Genomic DNA, 20,011 nt, shown 5'->3' on the forward strand with positions numbered 1-20,011 from the left:
AAAACATGAAGGATTGTTAGAGAAACTAGCTGTGTTAAGGTTACAGAATATGTACGTTAGCACTGTAAAAAGCAGCTAATTGGTAGCAGAATGCGCTGGCTGAGAATACGTTGTAGTCTACATCACTGATAATGATCTGAAGTGTACAAGTCATCAGTATCAGATCTATGAGAGTTTTTGTAATTTTGCTCTAACAAAATTCTCTTTGCCACCTCCAAAGTTATTATATTAATAGTAAAATTAATGCTTTGGAGAGGGTGGAAGGGGGTATGCCCTAGCCTCCTCAGCTCCTGCCATAAACTGCCCAGGTAAGCAGGACCTGAGTGTGTTGGAAAGCCTGAGTTGAAGAGCAGATTGACACAGGAGGGCTGGAATGAACGTTGGCTAGAGCAGGTGTGTCCAATCTTTTGGTTTCCCTGTGCCACATTGGAAGAAGAAATTGTCTTCAGCCACACATAAAATGCACTAACACTAACAATAGCTGATGAGCTAAAAAAAAAAAATTGCAGAAAAATCTCATGGTGTTTTAAGAAAGCTTGTAAGTTTGTGTTGGGCCACATTCAAAGCTGCCCTGGACCACAGGTTGGACAAGCTTGGGCTAGAGCCAGAGGCCATGGGAGACAGGATGCAGGGCAGGGAGTAGGGCCTCTGCCAGAACTCCCTAAGCCAGGTGCCATGCTCACCTGTAATCCCAGCACTTTGGGTAGGCTAAGGGGTGGGAGGATCACCTGAGGCTAGGAGTTCCAGAACTTGTCTGTTTTGTTAGTCTCTATTGCCCAGGCTGGAATGCCTCTCAGGTTCAAGCGATTCTTATGCCTCAGCCTCCCAAGCAGCTGGGGTTACAGGCATGTGCCACCACACCCAGCTAATTTTTGTATTTTTCATAGAGATGGGTTTCGCCATGTTGGCCAGGCTGGTCTCGAACTGCTGGCCTCAAGTGATCCACCCTCCTCGGCCTTTTAAAGTGTTGGGATTACAGGCGTGAGCCACCCTGCCTGGTCAGAAGACCCCATCTCAACAAAAATGTGAAAAAATTGGCTGGATGTAGGGCATACCTGTAGTCATAGCTACTCACGAGGCTGAGGTGGGAGGATCGCTTGGCCCCAGGACTTCGAGGCTGCAGTGAGGCGTGATGGCACTGCTATACTCTAGCCTGGGCAACGGAGTGAGACCCTATCTCATTAAGAGAAAGACAAACTTGTTCCTCTTTTAGCCCAGCCAAAAGATGCTGTTTTATCTAGAAGCTTCCCCTGGTGTTTCCATTTTTCCTGGGTGATTTCTCCCTCTCTTCCTTCAGCAGCCACCTGTAGCTGATGACTTCCTCCTGTCCCACTTCTTTCCAGCCTCACTGCCACTATTTTAGGTAACCCAGAGTTATTGGAGGTCTCATCGCCAATCCACACAGCTGCCTGCGGAATTAATCTGAAACATCATGTCCCTCGTATGGCATCCGAGGCCCTCATAATCTGGCCTGATTAACTCCGATCTCACCTTATGTGCCATCCTTCCCCTAAATGTGCCTTCCTCTTCAGCTGTCCTCCTGCGGGGCTCCCTATGCCTTGGGCAGCTGCGCTTATCACCCCAGATAGCTGGATAAACAAAATAGTCCCTGATCTTACCATCTCATTGAGAGAGTCTTAATGTAGCCGGCCCAGGTCCAGGGTTCTGTGCCCCATGTTGATGATGCTGGTATCTCCATTCCTGGGATATTCCTATGGCATTTACCAATGTCTACTGTCACTTCCTGGTGACTTGTCCATCTTTCCCACCAGACAGCTCCCAAGACATGTCTTACTGACTGTCAGATTCCTCAGCATAGAGCATAGTTAAATGCCTAGTAAATAATGGAAATCCAAATGAACAGAAATGGGATTTTTTCACCACAAAATTTAAAAGATTCTTTGGGATTACACATGCCAGGTAAGCGGAAGGAAAGAAACATTATGAGGAGTAATCTATTTTAAAACCCACTTAACTCACTTGGTTATTAGAAATAGTGTAAGTTTGAGAACAGGAGAAGGGAAGGGATCTATTTAGCTTTCTACATATTTCTTGATAGCCTCCTAACCTAACAACAAAATGCCAAAAAAAAGCAAACCTGGCAGCCATTGAAGAGCATTCATAAAGGTTTTTGTTTTGTTTTTTTGAGACAGTCTGCTCTGTCACCCAGGCTGGAGTGCAGTGGCACAACGTTGGCTCACTGCAGCCTCCTCCTCCCAGGTTCAAGCAATTCTGCTTCAGCCTCCCGAGTAGCTGGGATTACAGGTGTGCACCACCATGCCTGGTTAATTTTTTTTTTGTATTTTTAGTAGAGATGAGGTTTCACCATGTTGGACAGGCTGCTCTCAAACTCAAAAAAAAAAAAAAAAAAAATTCTGAGATGGCCTTTTAGAAAAAAACCAAAAACATAATTTAGAGTCATTTTGAACCACCCTTTCATGGAAACTTGCCAAATACAGGGGTGACTTAGGTGTCATTATAGTTCATCATTTAAGGGTGCTCTGTGGCCCCGTCTATACCCTGCTTTTCCCAAACCTTTTTAAAAGACAGGATTGTTTTGTTTCTTAACTTTCCCTTGAGCTAGATGAACTACAGACTAGCAGTCCAGGTTGGCAGCTTGTTCAGAACTTTGACGACTTGGAATTCAGTCTACTTTCACAGGTGACAGATTTTTAAAATTCACTTATATTCAGAAAAAGAGGCTGGGCACAGTGGCTCATGCCTTTAATCCCAGCACTTTGGGAGGCTAAGGTGGGCAGATCACCTGACGTCAGGAGTTCGAGACCAGCCTGTCCAACATGGTGAAACCCCGTCTCTACTAATAATACAAAAATTAGCTGGGCGTGGTGGCACATGCCTGTAATCCCAGCTACTTGGGAAGCTGAGGCAGAATTGTTTGAACCTGGGAGGTGGAGGTTGCAGTGAGCCATTGCACTCCAGCCTGGGCGACAAGAGTGAAACTCTCTCTAAAAACAAAACGATACAAAAAAAAAAAAAAAAAAAAAAAAAAGGATGCTGGCTAAAATAACCATGTCTTTACCAAATGTTAGCTGGCAGAAGACAAGACTTTCCAAATCTTTAGCTTCTCAGATACTGTGTTAGACATTCTTAGTGAGCTCAATTTAAACACTGTCACTAAAACAAATTTAGGAGTGACTGTAGTGTGAATAATAGCTATTGTGGCTTGAATTCTGACTCATTTGCTGACTGATATTGGGTAATTAATTACTTGGTTATTTGATTACTTAGAGCTTTTTTATTTGGAGAGGGAGTTTTGCCCTGTCGCCCAGTCTGGAGTGCAGTGGTGCGATCTTGGCTTACTGCAACATCAGCCTCCCAGCTTCAAGCAATTCTCCTGTCTCAGCCTCCCGAGTGGCTGCGACTACAGGCATGTGCCACCATGTACAAATACATTTTTGTATTTTTAGTAGAGACAGGGTTTCACCATGTTGGTGAGGCTGGCTTCGAACTCACAACCTCAAGTGATCGGCCCTTCTTGGCCTCCCAAAGTGCTGGGATTACAGGCAAGAGCCACTGCGCCTGGCTTTTTTTTTTTTTTTTTTTTAACTGTTTTTGTTCACTGCTGTATCCTCAGCACACAGAATGGTTTGTAACACGAGACAGACACCTCAGTAAAAGCCAGATGAGGGCTGGTATTAGTAAAACCTGTCACTGTTGCATTAGAAAATGAAACAGAAACGTTAGTTCCAGGGCACTAACCAACATGAAATACAGTAAGTGTACATCTCGGTTATAGTTTACTCCCCACCCACAGCCTCCCTCTCCCACAGTGGAGAAACAATAGTGAATTAGTTTCTTTCTCAGAGAGACTTGAGGTATGTGATAAAAGACAAGTCCAAGAAACAGTGAAGCCAGCTTGCAGACATCAGCCCTAGAACCAACGGTATTATTTCCCAGTGCAAATGATAATTACTCTGACCTACTCATCAAGATAAGAAAAAGCATCTCTGGTCAATTTTCAAAAGAGGCTGGGTTGGTGTAATTATAGTTAATAATACTCATCTACGGAGCTGTTGCCCCTGACACACACACCCTTGAGTTGTCAGCCTCAGACTTCCATTTCTAGCACCTGTAAGCTGGTCATGTTGTGTGCACTGTAATGTGTCACCATGAAACGAAAGAGAAGTACCAGGTGAGCTCTCTCTTTCTCTGTGTATATACGTTGTGTGTGTGTGTGTGTGTGTGTGTACGCCTTGCCCGAAAATGATTTAAAGCTAATAACTGGGCCCCATGGAAATTCAGTCTCATTGCATAGGGCTCCAGGCAACTGAGTTACTGGACACTACACCAGGTTTTGGGTTTTTTGAGATCAAAAATCAGCAAAGTATGTGTAAAGTAACATTTCTTACAAAAATAGATTCTTCTCTCAACAGGGTATCAGTTTTTTCAATATATTGGCAAAGTGGATCCATCCACGGTTCTGGGTCCAGGCTGTGCGTCCGATCGCCTTTGTCAGCTGAGGGAAGACTCAGGGTGACTTGAGCCAGGAGGACCGCGGAGTGGACAGCCGGTACCGCGCGCTGCCCTTTCCCTTGTTCCAAACTGGGCTGGAGAAGTTCATAGGATTTGCTCCGTGTGCACCGCGTGCGCTGTGAGCCTTTTCATCAGGGCAGCAGCAGGCGCGAAGGAGCGCGCTGGCGCCCTCTGGCGGCGATCCTCGGGGGCGTCCGCGCCGTGCCTGTCCCCCAGGCCTCCGGGAGCCTCGAGCCCCAGCGCAACTGTGATTCTGCCAGGTACAGCGATCGTCATAGCGAAATGAAAATGCTCCGATTATTTGTTTAGAAATAAAACCGTTCCTCCTGGAAAATGTGCCGGGATGACATTTTGTGAAGTCCTGTTTCCAGTCTTCGTGAATTAAAATTCTAGATGGGAACCTACCAGACAGGAGAATATTAATTGAAAAGGATAGTTGAAAGGACTTCTGACTTGTCCAAGAAGAGACGCAATTCCAGGTTAATCTTCAGAGTGAGTCAAAGCAACGTAAGTGATCTTTTTCTACGAAAGGCAAAGAATAAAATGTGGCAGAGGGTTTCTTTAACTCCTTACCTTCCCAGTTCTGTAGAATCACCTTACAAAAATAGAGGGGCAGCTGTCGGGTGGCGGAACGAACACGGTTTTTAGAAGCAGGGGCTTGGGGTTTTAGTTCTAAATGTGCCGCGTACTGGGGCACTTCTTTGAGGCTTAGGTGCCTCATTTCCAAAGGGCATGAGAATATCTTCTTTTTTTTTTTTTTTTTTTCCTTTTTTTGAGACAGAATCTCGCTCTGTGGCCCAGGCTGGAGTGCAGTGGCCCGATCTCGGCTCACTGCAAGCTCCACCTCCCGGGTTCCCGCCATTCTCCTGCCTCAGCCTCCGGAGTAGCTGGGACTACAGGCGCCCGCCACCACGCCCGGCTGATTTTTTGTATTTTTAGTAGAGACGGGGTTTCACCATGTTAGCCAGGATGGTCTCGATCTCCTGACCTCGTGATCCACCCGCCTCTGCCTCCCAAAGTGCTGGGATTACAGGCGTGAGCCACCGCGCCCGGCCGAGAATATCTTCTTATAAGCGGAGTTCAGGCTGGGCTCCTGGGCTCACGCCTGTAATCCCAGCACTTTGGGAGGCAGAGGCGGGCGGATTGCTTGAGCCCAGGGGTTTGAGACCTGCCTGGGTAACATAGGGAGACACCATCTCTATGAGAAATTAAAAAAATTAGCTGAGCATAGTGGGGAGCACCTGCAGTCCCAGCTACTCGGGAAGATGAGATGGGAAGATGGCTTTGATCCCAGGAGTCTGCAGTGAGCTATGATCTCACCACTGCAATCCAGCCTGGGCATCAGAGTGAGACCTTGTCTCAACAGAAAAAAAAAAAAAAAAAGAATTCAAACTCCAACCACAACCACCATGGACTGTATCTGTGCCCATAGCCATTGCCTTTCCCCGTTACCATGGATGACCTGTATGACCTGATCGCACTTCCCAGCCAGCTCCTGGGGTCCCATTCCATCTGGGCCATCGCGGATATTGCTCCAGCAATTCTTCCTCTCTCTTCGGCATCATCAGTTTCACCTCTTTATATAACTAGATATTTCCATTAGCACACAGACATGGTAGGATTTTTCTTATCTCAAAAAAAGCCTCTTAGCCCCACCTCCCCTGCAGGCAGCACTGATGTCTCTCCTCACTTAGTTAGCAAAACGTCTGTACTGTCCATGCTCGCTGTCTCCACTTCTCACTTCATTGAACTTGTGTTCCACCCGTTCACTGGGGCTGCTTTTCCGCAGGAAGCCAATGGCCTCTACGGTGCTGAATTCAGGGATTGGTTCCCAAAGTACTGGGATTACAAGCGTGGAGTCTCTGTGCCCAGCCTATTTGGGGAAATTTGAATGTGCCTGGGTATTAGACAATGTTGAAAATCGCATTAATTGTATTATTTTTCATTGTGGTTCTATATGATTATGTTTCAATTGTGATTATGTATTGAAATAACCACTTTAGCCAGGTGCGGTGGCTCACGCCTGTAATCCCAGCACTTTGGGAGGCCAACGTGGGTGGATCATCAGGTCAAGAGATCAAGACTATCCTGGCCAACATGGTGAAACTCCGTCTCTACTAAAAATACAAAAATTAGCTGGGCGTGGTGGCGCACGCCTGTAGTCCCAGGTACTTGAGAGGCTGAGGCAGGAGAATCACTTGAACCCAGGAGGCAGAGGTTGCAGTGAGCTGAGATCGTGCCACTGCACTCCAGCCTAGGTGACAGCGAGACTCTGTCTCGAAAAAAACAAAAACAAAAACAAACCCATTTTATTATATAGAATTTTTTATATACAGATACTGTATATAAAATTAACTTTAGGGGTAAATATCATAATGTCTACAATTTATTTTAAAATAATTCAGCACAGGCCGGACACAGTGGCTCATGCCTATAATCCCAGCATTTCGGGAGGCTGAGGTAGGTGGATCACTTGAGGTCAGGAGTTTGAGACCAGCCTGGCCAACAGGGCGAAACCCCGTCTCTACTACAAATACAAAATTCAGCTGGGCATGGCGGCAGGTGCCTGTAATCCCAGCTACTTGGGAGGCTGAGGCAGGAGAATCGCTTGAACCTGGGAGGTAGAGATTGCAGTGAGCTGAGATCGTGCCACTACACCCCCGCCTGGGTTCCAGAGCAAGACTCTGTCCCAAAAAAAACAACAAAAAACAAAAAACAAAACTTCAACACAGAAAGAAATACATTTTCATGCTGTTCCCTTAAAAAAAAAATACATGAAGCGAAATTGGCAATACATTAACAATTGTGGAATTGGGTGATGCATATACAGGTGTTTGTTATATACTACGCTACTTTTCTGTATGTTTGAATATCGTAGTAATTTAAAAGTATCTGGAAGTGTGCTCTGAGCTTTGGTGGAAAACCATTTGCAGGATACTTTTTTTTTTTGAGATAGTCTCACTCGTTGCCCAGGCTGGAGTGCTCTGGCGTGATCTCGGCTCACTGCGGTCTCAACCTCCCAGGCCCAAGTGATTCTCCTGCCTCATCCTCCTGAGTAGCTGGGATCACAGGCACATGCCACCATGCCTGGCTAATTTTTGTATTTTTTGTAGAGATGGGGTTTTTCCATGTTGCTCAGGCTGGTCTCGAACTCCTGAGCTCAAGTGATCCACCTGCCTGGGCTTCTGAAAGTGCTGGGATTACAGTCATGAGCCACAGTGCCCAGCCAATTTTTGTATTTTTAGTAGAGATGGGGTTTCACCATATTGGCCAGACTGGTCTCGAACTCCTGACCTTGTGATCTGCCTGCCTTGGCCTCCCAAAGTGCTGGGATTACAGGCATGAACCACTGCGCCCGGCTGGATTTTTCTTACTTATACTTTCCTGTGTTTTTTACATATTTGGCCATAACCACGTACCCTTCATAGAGTAAGAGAAAGCAAAGTAAGGCGTTTTGTCCATGCTTATAGACCCAGGCAAACTGAAGCAGAAGGGGACTTTGTTGTTTGACAGCAAGGTGGGCTTCAGGTACAGCTGGACCTGGGGGTCCCAATGATGAACATGGATCTGGTTTCTTTCTCTCTTCATCCTTCAGGTCTCACCTGTTGATTGGGCAGTAGTTTTGGGCAGATGCTTCCCTCCTGGTCCCAATACAGCTGTGGTAGCTTCAGACTCACGTCCTTCCAATTTCAAGTGTAGTGGGAACAATTTCTATCCCGTGATTCCTGACAAACCATTCTTTGCATCTCTTTGGCTCCAATTGGCTCATAGATTTGCCTAAAAATGAAGCACTGTGGCAAGGGAGCTGGCATAACTGCTTGACTCACACCCGTCTCACATGCATCACTCCTGAGATGGAGTTGGAACCCTCTGTCCCAAGCACACGGGCTAAGAGTAGGAGAAGGATAGTTTCCTGGAGGGAATTTGGTGTCCAGCTGTCAAAACAGGGGGAATAGATAGGTAGCAAGAAAATCACAAATGCTGTCTTCCTACCTACTTCCAGAAAGGATTTGCAGTAATGCAGGCAGAAGAAAAAGTCAGGCTAAGGAAAACTGCTATAAATAACTCAGAGTTTAGCGCTGAGCTTCCTGGTAGCCAAGGCAAAAGGGAAAGACTTGTTCACAGAATGCTAACCCACCAGGATTAAACAGGAAGAATCAACACCTCTGATAAAAAATTTCCTGACTCCAAGGCTCATGGCTGTTTTCTACTTCTGCTTTATTCTTTCCTTCTCAATCTTTCTTTCCTTTCTTTCTTTTCTTTCCTTTCCTCCCTTTCCTCCCTTCCCTCCCTCCCTCTCCCCTTCCCTCCCTCCCCCTCCCCTCCCCTTCCCTTCCCTTTTTTGAGTTGGAGTTTCCCTCTTGTTATGATTTCGGCTCACTGCAACCTCCGCTACCCGGGTTCAAGTGATTCTCCTGCCTCAGCCTTCCAACTAGCTGGGATTTCAGGCATGCGCCACCATGCCCAGCTAATTTTGTGTGTTTTATTTTACTTATTTTATTTTTTTTTTAGTAGGGACAGGGTTTCACCCTGTTGGTCAGGCTAGTCTGGAACTCCTGACCTCAAGTGATCCACCCACCTCAGCCTCCTAAAGTGCTGGGATTACAGGCATGAACCACCGCACCCAGCCCTCCTTCTCAATATTTCTTAGTTTTCATTTTTTTCCTCTTGTGGACAATCTTCATTCCCTTTTTTTCTCATGTCACTGAGAGGAGTCCTTATCCCATGTCTCTGTCTAGAGCCAATATGTGGCCTGCTGACCTCTCTTCACAGTTGGATGGGGAGCCATCAGAACTTCCAGGGCTTGGACTAGCTCTGTGAGAACATGCTATTAGATACTCCTGGAGGGAGGTGGTTAAACTCAAAGGAGGTTCAAAATTCATTGCCAGGACCGGGCATGGTGGCTCACGCTTGTAATCTCAGCACTTTGGGAAACTGAGGCAGGCGGATCACCTGAGGTCAGGAATTCGAGACCAGCCTGACCAATATGGCGAAATCCTGTTTCTACTAAAAATACAAAAATTAGCCGGGTGTGGTGGCACATGCCTGTAATCCCAGCTACTCGGGAGGCTGAGGCAGGAGAATCGCTTGAATCTGGGAGGCGGAGGTTGCAGTAGCCAAGATCGCACCATTGCACTCCAGCCTGGGCAACAAGAGCAAAACTCCAACTCAAAAAAAAAAAAAGAGAGAAAAAAAAATTCATTGCCAGTGGAGGATCTGCCAGAAACAAGGCTCAAGAGACCTAGGGTTCAGTCCTGTTTCCCTTTCAAAGTCAGCCGCCCTCCCTGGACTCTTAATGAGAAAGGAATGAACTGGATCAGCTGGTGACCCCAACATTGCCGCATGACTCCGCAAAACACCCGTCACACGATGGGAACATGGAATTCTCACTAACGCCCATTTCACAGTGTCTTTTGCATCAAAAAGGTTTGCAGAGATTTTTCTTTCCAGATCACATAGTTTCTCACAGATCCTGAGGGTTTCACACTCAATTCTTTTTCCTGTGTTGACAACCGGAGGAAGCACATCCGCGCAAGGCCGCTGCAGGCCTGGGCTTGGGTCTTGGTTGCCAGAGCAACCAGCAGCTGCAGGTGTGCAGGGCCGGCCCGCAAGCCGCTTATTTGCTGCAGGGGAGACCTGCTGACAGATGCTATGGCTGCTTGGGGAAAAGAACATGTTGAGCAGGTGATCCCTTCTCACCCACTCTGAGACTTTTAAGTTTACAAAGTAGCTACAGGGGATTGTCAATCCCCAAAGGTGGGAGAGAGAGGGGACCTTTTGGCCTTACTCCTGTTTGGGACATTTTCTTTCCTAGATTTTGTCCTATTTACACCTTTTTAATTGCCAGCATTTTTCTGGAAAAGCCAGAGAAGAGAATAATTTGACTGTGGGAAGGAAATTATTTGTAAACCTTCCTGTAGAATCTGTCCAGTCTCTCTTTGGTGTTACTCTTGTAGTCTGGATTTTAGTGTTTTAATGTGGAGTTTTATAGTCTATTGAGTATCTCTCCTTTTTACTACAGGAACGTGTGCCAGTGGGCAGCAACCTGGGGAAGGCTGGTTAAAATGCAGATTCTGGGCTGGGCGCTGTGGCTCATGCCTGTAATCCCAGAATTTTGGGAGGCTGAGGTGGGCAGATCACCTAAAGTCAGGAGTTTAAGACCAGCCTGGCCAAGATGGTGAAACTCTGTCTCTACTAAAAATACAAAAATTAGCTGGGCATGATAGTATATGCCTGTGTAATCCCAGCTACTTGGGAGGCGGAGGCAGGAGAATTGCTTGAACCCAGAAGTGGGAGGCTGCAATGAGCCAAGATCGCACCACTGCACTCCAGCCTGGGCGACAGAGCAAGACTCCAAAAAAATGCAGATTCTAGGGCTCGGTCTCAGCATTACTGAGACAATCTTGTGGGAGTGAGTCCAGAAATCTGCATTCTAAATAAACAGGAGGTCATCTGATTTTTTTTTTTTTTTTAGACGGAGTCTCTCTCTGTTGCCCAGGCTGTAGTACAGTGTTGTGATCTTGGCTCACTGCAACCTCCACCTCCTGGGTTCAAGCCATCCTTCCACTTCAGCCTCCCGAGCAGCTGGGATTATACGTGTGTGCCACCACACCTGCCTAATTTTTGTATTTTTAGTAGAGATGGGGTTTTGACATGTTGGCCAGGCTGGTCTCAGATTCCTGACTTCAGGTGATCCACCTGCCTCGGCCTCCCACAGTATTGGGAATACAGCGGGGAGCCGCCGGGCCTGGCCACTCATCTGATTTAGTTGGACCCAAGACCAAAGTTTAAAATCATGTTAAGAACTGGGTATATATTGGCCAGTAACCTCAGCATTTTAGGAGACCAAGGTGAGAGGATTGCTTGAAGCCAGGGGTTTGAGATCAGCCTGGGCAACATAGAGAGACCTCATTTCTCTAAAATATTAAAATAATTAGCCAGGTTTGGTGGCATGAACCTGTAGTCCCAGCTATTTGGGAGGCTGAGACTAGAGGATCAATCGGGCTCAGGAGTTCCAGGCTGCAGTGAGCTAGGACTGTGCCACTGCACTCCAGCCTGGGTGACAGAGCAAGACTCTGTCTTAAAAGAAAACAAAAACACAAACTGATGGAAAATGAAAGGAGAATGACACTAATATTGTTCATGCCACCAAGCTTGCCTGCCCACCCCTGCAGGTGGGTGCTTCCCTGGGCACATGTTTCTTGCCTGTCTGAAGTCCTTCTCCCTGACTTTGGGAATAGCACCCCAATTTAATTCTGGAGAGTCATCCATTCAGCCCCCACTCCACATGGAGCCAGTGGTGGGAGGAAAATCACTGTGCCTGCAACCCACCCAAGCCAACTCCTCTGTCCCAGAGATCATTGCTTCTCTTTTCTCCCCGTTTCCTCCCCCTCTCCCTCTCTTTTTCCTTCCCTTCCTTTTTACCTCCCTCCCTTCCTTCCTTTCCTCCTCCTTCCTCCCTCCCTAGAGTTTGGGTCCATCTCTGTTGAGTGTCACCAGAGAGCTCTGATCCCATAGGTGCACAGTCCGTGGGGCTCTGTGTCTCGCTGAAGTGGGCTGTCCCTCTCCCAAGTGAGGACCATTGTGCAGCCTTAATTATTTCAGTCTTTCATTGGGGAATAGGGTCTGATCTCATAAGAATTTACCCAGGACATATTGAGACTCTGCCTCTAAACAAACAACAAATAAAACCCCCAAAAACTATTGGCAGAGGTAGAAATAAGAAGTCTATTGAAAAACAACAACAACAACAACAAAACAGGCCAGGTGTGATGACTCACACTTGTGATCCCAGTACTTTGGGAAGTTAAGGTGGGAGGGTCCTTTGGGACCAGGAGTTCAAGACCAGCCTGGACAACATAATGAGACCCCCATCTCTACAAAAAATAAATTTTTTTTTTTTTGAGACAAAGTCTTGCTCTTATCGCTCAGGCTGGAGTGCGGTGGCACGATCTCGGCTCATTGCAACTTCCGCTTCCTGGGTTCAAGCAATTATCCTGGCTCAGCCTCCCGAGTAGCTGGGATTACAGGTGCCTGCCACCACGCCTAGCTAATTTTTTGTATTTTTAGTAGAGACGCGGTTTCGCCATGTCGGCCAGGCTGGCCTTGAACTCCTGACCTCAGGTGATCCGCCCGCCTCGGCCTCCCAAAGTGTTGGGATTCTACAGGCATGAGCTACCATGCCCAGCCAAAAAGTTTTTAAAAAACTATTAGCCAGGCATGGTGGCATGTGCCTGTAGTCCCAGCTACTGGAGAGACGAGCAGGAGGATGGCTTGAGCCCGTGAGTTTGAGGTTACAGTGAGCTATGATTGCATAACCTGGGCAACAAAATGAGATCCTGCCTCAAAAAACAACAACAAACCCCCAGAAAACAAAAACAAAACAAAACAAAAAACAACAAAAAAACCCCCTTTCCTTGGTTCTGCCTACGGAGGTGACATTTATTTCCTACTCTGAATGATGTCTCCCTCAGACCCCTCATGGAGCCCAACAGCATCCAAAAGAGGATCAAAAACTTCATCTGGCACCAGTTAGACCAGTTCCTGGTCCACTACATCAAGAAGTTGGAAGTGCTGCTGATGTGCAGTGAATCTGACTGTGCAGGCACCACTGGCCGCGCCTCCTCCAAGAACCAAGAACCGCAAAGCTGTTTCGGGAAGAGCAGCCCAGCTGCCGTCAGAGTCAGCAATCCCAATGCCCGGCTGCCCCGCCAAGAAAATGAATGGGCAGCCATGTGTACATTTTATTCGTGTTTAAATAAAGCCATAAAATCTGCAAAAAACAAAACAAACAAACAAAAAAAACAAAAAACAGGCGCGGTGGCTCATGCCTGTACTGTAATCCCAGCACTTTGGGAGGCTGAGGCGGGCGGATCACCTGAGGTCAGGAGTTCGAGACCAGCCTGGCCGACATGGTGAAACCCCCCATCAATACTAAAAATACAGAAATTAGCTGGGCGTGGTGGCACGTGCCTGTAGTCCCAGCTGCTCAAGAGGCCGAGGCAGGAGAATCGCTTGAACTTGGGAAGTGGAGGTTGCAGTGAGCCCAGATCGCATCACTGCACTCCAGCCTGGGTGTCAAGAGTGAGACTGCATCTCAAACAAAAACGAAAACAAAAACAAACACACAAAAAGAGTGAAGAGTATGCTCGGGCTGTCTGGCATTGTAGAAGGGCACCTCCACTTTGGAGAACTTTCTTTCGGCTGCCTTGTCCCTCTCTTCTCTCGTAGGTGGACCAAGGGACAGGCTTCCATAGCTTTCTTCCAAGCTAGAAACACCAGCAGGTCACTACTCATGTTGTGTATTTAGAAACCTTATTTAAAAAACTGGATTGCAAAGTAGAGAGTAGCTCAAAGGATGAAGCAGTTTTTTCCCCAATGGTTTTTGTGAGTCTATTACCAATGGCCTAATTTTGCTTTAATCAAAGGTTTTTATGATGCTAACTGATGATGTCTAAACACAAATTAAAGGTTTTGTTTTGTTTTGTTTTGTTCCTGAGAATAGTGGGTTAAAAAATACTAACATGGAAAAATAATGGATGATTTTGCTGATAGCAGTACTGTTTGCAGATTTGTTTGCAGTACTGTTTGCAGTTTTATGGTGAAAGAAAATAATTTAGCAGCTAAGGTGAGTTTGTGCCTTGCCTTAGCACATGGTCACTTACGAACTGTGTGGTGTGGGTCTACACCTAGAACTTTCCCTCAGGACAGAGATTTAACAATTAGATGAAACTCAGGAAGCTTCCTTTAAACAAGCAAATATTTCCAGTTGACAACAGGAATGTAAACACGACTCCAATCAGTGAATATGCTAAAAGCTCTTTCCTATCTGTGATATTAGCTGTGCTCAGCGGAGAGGGTAACATTTCTTCCTTTGTCTCCTCACTTACTCATCTCCAATTAAATTACTTACCATCAATTCACAGACCTTTAGGGCTGAGCTAATTTTTAAACACTGACTAAAATTCTACAAAGAGCATCTATAACACAGGTTGGGAGAGTGTCCTCAGAAGTTGAACCTAGAACCATGTCATGGATAGCATTCTCTGCATTGCCTTGCGGGGTTGCGTGTGGGAAAACATTCTTTTTTGTTTGTTTGTTTTTTGAGATGGAATCTCACTCTGTCTCCCAGGCTGGAGGAGTGCAGAGGCGCGATCTCAGCTCACTGCAACCTCCGCCTCCCAGGTTCAAGCGATTCTCCTGTCTCAGCCTCCCGAGCAGCTAGGATTACAGGTGTGCACCACCACACCCAGCTAATTTTTGTATTTTTAGTAGAGATGGGTTTCACCATGTTGGTCAGGCTGGTCTCGACCTCCTGACCTCAGGTGATCTGCCTGCCTCCACCTCCCAAATTGCTGGGATTACAGGCGTGAGCCACTGTGCCTGGCCACACGTGGAAAAAACATTCTGATCCATGAACCTTTGGATTTCTCTGGGAGGAAACAGGTCTCTGCTCCAGCACTTCACACTCATTATGGGGCTCTTGGGAGAAGGCAAGAGGGAGGGACGGAGGATGCTGGTCTCCATGCAAGATCACAGCTGCTGGGCGCAGTGGCTCACGCCTGTAATCCCAGCACTTTGGGAGGCCGAGGCGGGCAGGTTGCCTGAGCTCAGGAGTTCAAGACCAGCCTGGACAACACGGTGAAACCCCGTCTCTATTAAAATATAAAAAATTAGCCGGGCACGGTAGCATGCGCCTATAGTCCCAGCTACTCGGGAGGCTGAGGCAGGAGAATTGCTTGAATCCAGGAGGCAGAGGTTGCAGTGAGCTGAGCGCCACCTGCACTCCAGCCTGGATGACAGAGCGAGACTCCATCTCCAAAAAACAAACAAACAAACAAAAAGATCACGACTTCTCTGGAACAACAGCTCAAGCTGTGTGTGTGATAGTTAACTTTATGTGTCAACTGGGAGGGTGCTTTTGTATGAGATCAACATTACAGCTAGGCATGGTGGTGAACACCTGTAATCCCAGCTACTTGGGAGGCTGAGGTGGGAGGATTGCTTGGGGCCAAGAGTTTGAGGCTGCATTGAACTATGATTGCGCCACTGCACTCCAGCCTGAGCAACATAGCAGGACCTCATTTTATATTAAAAAAAGTCTCAAAACATATTGGTAAACTCCAAGTAAAGCAGAGGCACTCTCTAATGTCGGTGGGCCTCATCCAATTAGTTGAAGGTCTAAGTAGAACTGGCCTTCCCAAGCAAGGAAAGTTATCCAGCAGAGCACCCTGGGATTTCTCTGCACCTTCTGCTCTCCTGGGTCTGGACTCTGCTGGTGCACACTGGGTTTAGGACCTGCCAGCCTCCACAATCACGAGCCCATTCCTCAACGTGAATCTCTTCCTCTCTCTACACACATCCTGTTGGTTCTGTTTCCCTGGAGAACTCTAATACAGCATGTCCCGCTGGTCCTGGCTTATTTGTACCAGATCTTAGACTTTCAGTCAAGGGGCCCTCATAGATAAACTGCTCCAATCTTCCAGGAAACCCCTATACCGAAAACTCATGCTGCTCAGCCCGGCTCTCAGCGCCTTCTTGGTGTGCTTGGGCGCCATCTAGTGCCTACCGCAGGCACTGCGATGACCTACCCGCCTCACTTTCATCACTGTCATCACCGGTTTAATTCCCTAAGCACATATTAGTAGACCTCCATATTCGTGTGCATCATTCGCTCTTTTGTTCGCTCAACAAACATTTAGTGAAGGCTTGTTTATGCACAAGGCATTGCCACAGATGCAAGACCGTCCAGCAGGTGGCTTCTCCCCTTTGTGGAACTCACAGATCAGCTGGAGACACGGAATAAATGCAGATTACAGTCAGGTGAGAGCAGGGCCACGCAGAAAGCATGACAAGGAGCTCAGGAGCTAAGTGGGTGAGCAAGGGGGATTGCGGGGAGGGCCACTGTTGATGCAGTGTTTACTGCGTTCCAGGCGTGGAGTGGGCTCTGGACACACAGGGGTGATGGTCACTCCCTGTAGCAGCATCTAGCCTGCTGGGGCCTCCTCTCCCCTACTTGCATTCGGATTGTGCCCTAGGACAGTTAGTGCTGGTCCCCAGGCCACAGCACCAAGAATGACTTTTCTTGCATTTGCCAGAGTGTGGCAGTGGTTCTTCAAAGATCAGGCTCTGCACTTGGAAGCTCCAGGCGAGACACTTGTGCTGCAGCTCCTGAGGGCTGCCTTGCTGGGAAGGGATGGGGACGTCTCGTCCGGGATCAAGGTGAAGGTGGGGGTGTGGCTGAATCCCTGCTTGTTTCCTGCTCCCTAGGGCCTAACTCCTCACCCCTCACTCTGCTGAGAATTGAGGAGGAGGAAACAAGGGGAAGGCTTTGGGTCATTGTATCCCTGGTGTCCAGGCTCCTGCCCCGTTTGGACCACCAGCGCTTCCTGGCTCTCTTTCATGCTTCCCCGTGGGACTCCGGTCAGCAAGGATCCCGCTGAGCTCACATGTGCTCAGGGAGTGGCCCTGAGACTTGGGTGCTCCTTCCCATGAGGCTGACTGTGCTGGCGAAGCCACTGTAAGCCAATAGTAATGATCACTCCGAGCCTACTGTGTGCTAGATGCTGAGTGCTGTTACATAAGTCACCCCTAACCCTTCTTCTTCTTTTTTTTTTTTTGAGACAGAGTTTCACTCTTGTTGCCCAGGCTGGAGTGCAATGGCACAATCTCGGCTCACTGCAACCTCCGCCTCGTGGGTTCAAGTGATTCTCCTGCCTCAGCCTCCTGAGTAGCTGGGATTACAGGCATGTGCCACCATGCCCGGCTAATTTTGTATTTTTAGTAGAGACGGGATTTCTCCATGTTGGTCAGACTGGTCTTGAACTCCCGACCTCAGGTGATCCGCCCGCCACGGCCTCCCAAAGTGCTAGGATTACAGGCATGGGCCATCGCGCCCAGGCAGTCACCTGTAACCCTTCTAAGCCTTTCTAGGTGGTGTTCTCGTTTCACACGGCTGTGGCAATTGGCTCAGAGGGTTGAGGTCATTAACAGGAGAAGTGAGGCTGGGGGCGGTGGCTCAGGCCTGTAATCCCTGCACTTTGGGAGGCTGAGGCAGGTGGATCACTTGAGGTCAGGAGTTCAAGACCAGCCTGGCCAACATGGTGAAACCCCATCTCTACTAAAAACACAAAAGTTAGCCAGGCGTGGTGGCACACACCTGTAGTCCCAGCTACTTGGGAGGCTGAGGCAGGAGAATCACTTGAACCTGAGAGGCAGAGATTGCAAGATCACACCACTGCACTCCAGCCTGGGTGACAAAGCGAGACTCCGTCTCAAAACAAAACAAAACAAACAAACAAACAAAAAAAACCCCAGCAGAAGTGAGCACGGAGCAGACTGAGGTTGGCCTGGTTCCAAGTCCCTGTCCTCATATACCCATCCCTGCTGCCCAAGCAGGCAGTTGTGGTGGCTGGGAGACGGGGGGCGGGGGTGGGGGGGCGGTTTCCTTGCGAGCTTATGGCTTCTATCTCTCTTTTGAGATAGGGTCTTGCTCTGTTACCCAGGCTGGAGTGCAGGGGCGCTATCATAGATTGTTGTAGCCTCCAACACCTGGTCTCAAGTGATCCTCCATCTCAGCCTCTCAAGTAGCTGGAACTACAGGCATGCACCACCATGCCCGGCTAATTTTTAGATTTTTTGTAGAGATGGGATCTTGCTGTGTTGTCCAGGCTGGTCTTGAACTCCTGGCCTCAAACAATCCTGCTGCCTTGACCTCCAAGGTGCTGGGATTACAGGCGTGAGCCACCATGCCTGTATTGCATCTGTTTTTTTTTTGAGACAGAGTCTCGCTCTTGTCACCCAGGCTGGAGTGCAATAGTGCGATCTCAGCTCACTGCAGCCTCCACCTCCTGGGTGTAAGCGATTCTCCTGCCTCAGCCTCCTGAGTAGCTGGGATTACAGGCACGTGCCACCGTGCCTGGCTAATTTTTGTATTTTTAGTAGAGACGGGTTTCACCATGCTGGTCAGGCTGGTCTTGAACTCGTGACCTCAGGTGATCCACCGCCTCGGCCTCCCAAAGTGCTGGGATTACAGGTGTGATCCACTGTGCCTGGCCATGTCTCTCTTTAGAGACCTCTCCACCCTGGGGACAGGCCTGAGTCTTGGCCCTAAGGAGGGGTTTGCACCGCCTCATCCACCCATTCCTTTGACAGACTCTGACTCCATGCCAGTCACTGAGGCCTAACCTGGGTTGAGGGAGACCCAGGATTCTTCTTTCTGAGAATCTTGCCATCCACGGGGGATGTCACCATTATCCAGCCCTAGTCTGTCATTCACAGGTGAGAAGACTGTGGTCAGGGAGGTCGGGGGTACTGAGCCCTGGTTTCCTGCTGTAGGGTGCATCACTGTCATTCCCCCCAGGACGAAGTGGCATCTAGAATGCTGCCTTTGAGCTGTACTTCTGCCTTCCCATGTTTATTCCTAAGCTCTGCCCAGTGCTTCTCACAGAGTGGGCATCTCTTAGACATTCCAAAATTGTGGACAATTGTGCAGCACAGTCTCCTCTGGAGGGGCCATGTGGACCGTGGGAATCGAGTGACGTCTGGTCTTCAGTGTGGGAGCTTCCTGGTTACAGGGGGCCTCCTCCTCTTAGCAAGACAGGAGCTGCGTGTGTCTTCCGATACCCAGATCCTGCCGGGATAGCAGCGCTCCCTGTTCCACGAAATCCTCTGGCGAATCAGACAGTGGGTCCTTGATAAAATCAGTAACACGTGCCCCAGCTCTCCCCGCCGGGACCGCAGTAAATCTTCACATTTTTGCCACATCACTGCTTTTCTGACAGCTCAAGATGTTTTTCTGCTTCTGAGGATCCCTTTATTAAAAGCCTTGGAGCCCCAAGGACGTGTTAAGCAGCGCTCCCTCTGGCGCCTCCCTGCCTTGCCATTTTCCCAGCTCAGCTTCTGCCTCTCCTCGTCTCCCACAAGCTTTCCACATCATTCATTCTGACATTTGAAAGTTTCCAAGCTTGTTCTGAAATGCCACAAACACTGCCATTGTTATGTGCCAGGCTTGGAATGCGGAGAATCCCAGGACGCTGGAGATGGGGCCTCGAGCCTTGCAGGGGAGCTGAGCAGCTGCACAGGGCCTGGGGATGTGGGCTGAGGACGAAGGCTGCTCCTGTTCCTTTGTGGACCGCACCAGGCCCGGTGGCTGCTGCCTTCCCAGCCTTCCTCCATTCCCACTGCACCAGGCCGTGGTTCTGTGCTTCCCACAGACTCACTCCAGCCACTCCATTTACTGAGGAAAATCACCCCTCTTTCCCGCATTGCATGGTATCTTCTGTTTGGAGACAGGTCTGCTTGCTTGTGACAGGTTCTTCAGTTTTCAGGAGACGATATCAGAGAAAACAAACCTTGACGTGTGTGGGTGTTGGGTGTCCAGCCATGAGGTCCATCTTCCTACAGCTTTTCTTTTTGAGACGGAGTCTTGCTCTGTTGCCCAGGCTGGAGTGCAGTGGTGCAATCTTGGCTCACTGCAACCTCTGCCTCCCGACTTCAAGCGATTCTCCTGACTCAG

The sequence above is a fragment of the Pongo pygmaeus genome, chromosome 1 (genome assembly GCF_028885625.2).
Source record: "Pongo pygmaeus isolate AG05252 chromosome 1, NHGRI_mPonPyg2-v2.0_pri, whole genome shotgun sequence".
In the NCBI taxonomy this organism is placed as follows: Eukaryota; Metazoa; Chordata; class Mammalia; order Primates; family Hominidae; genus Pongo; species Pongo pygmaeus.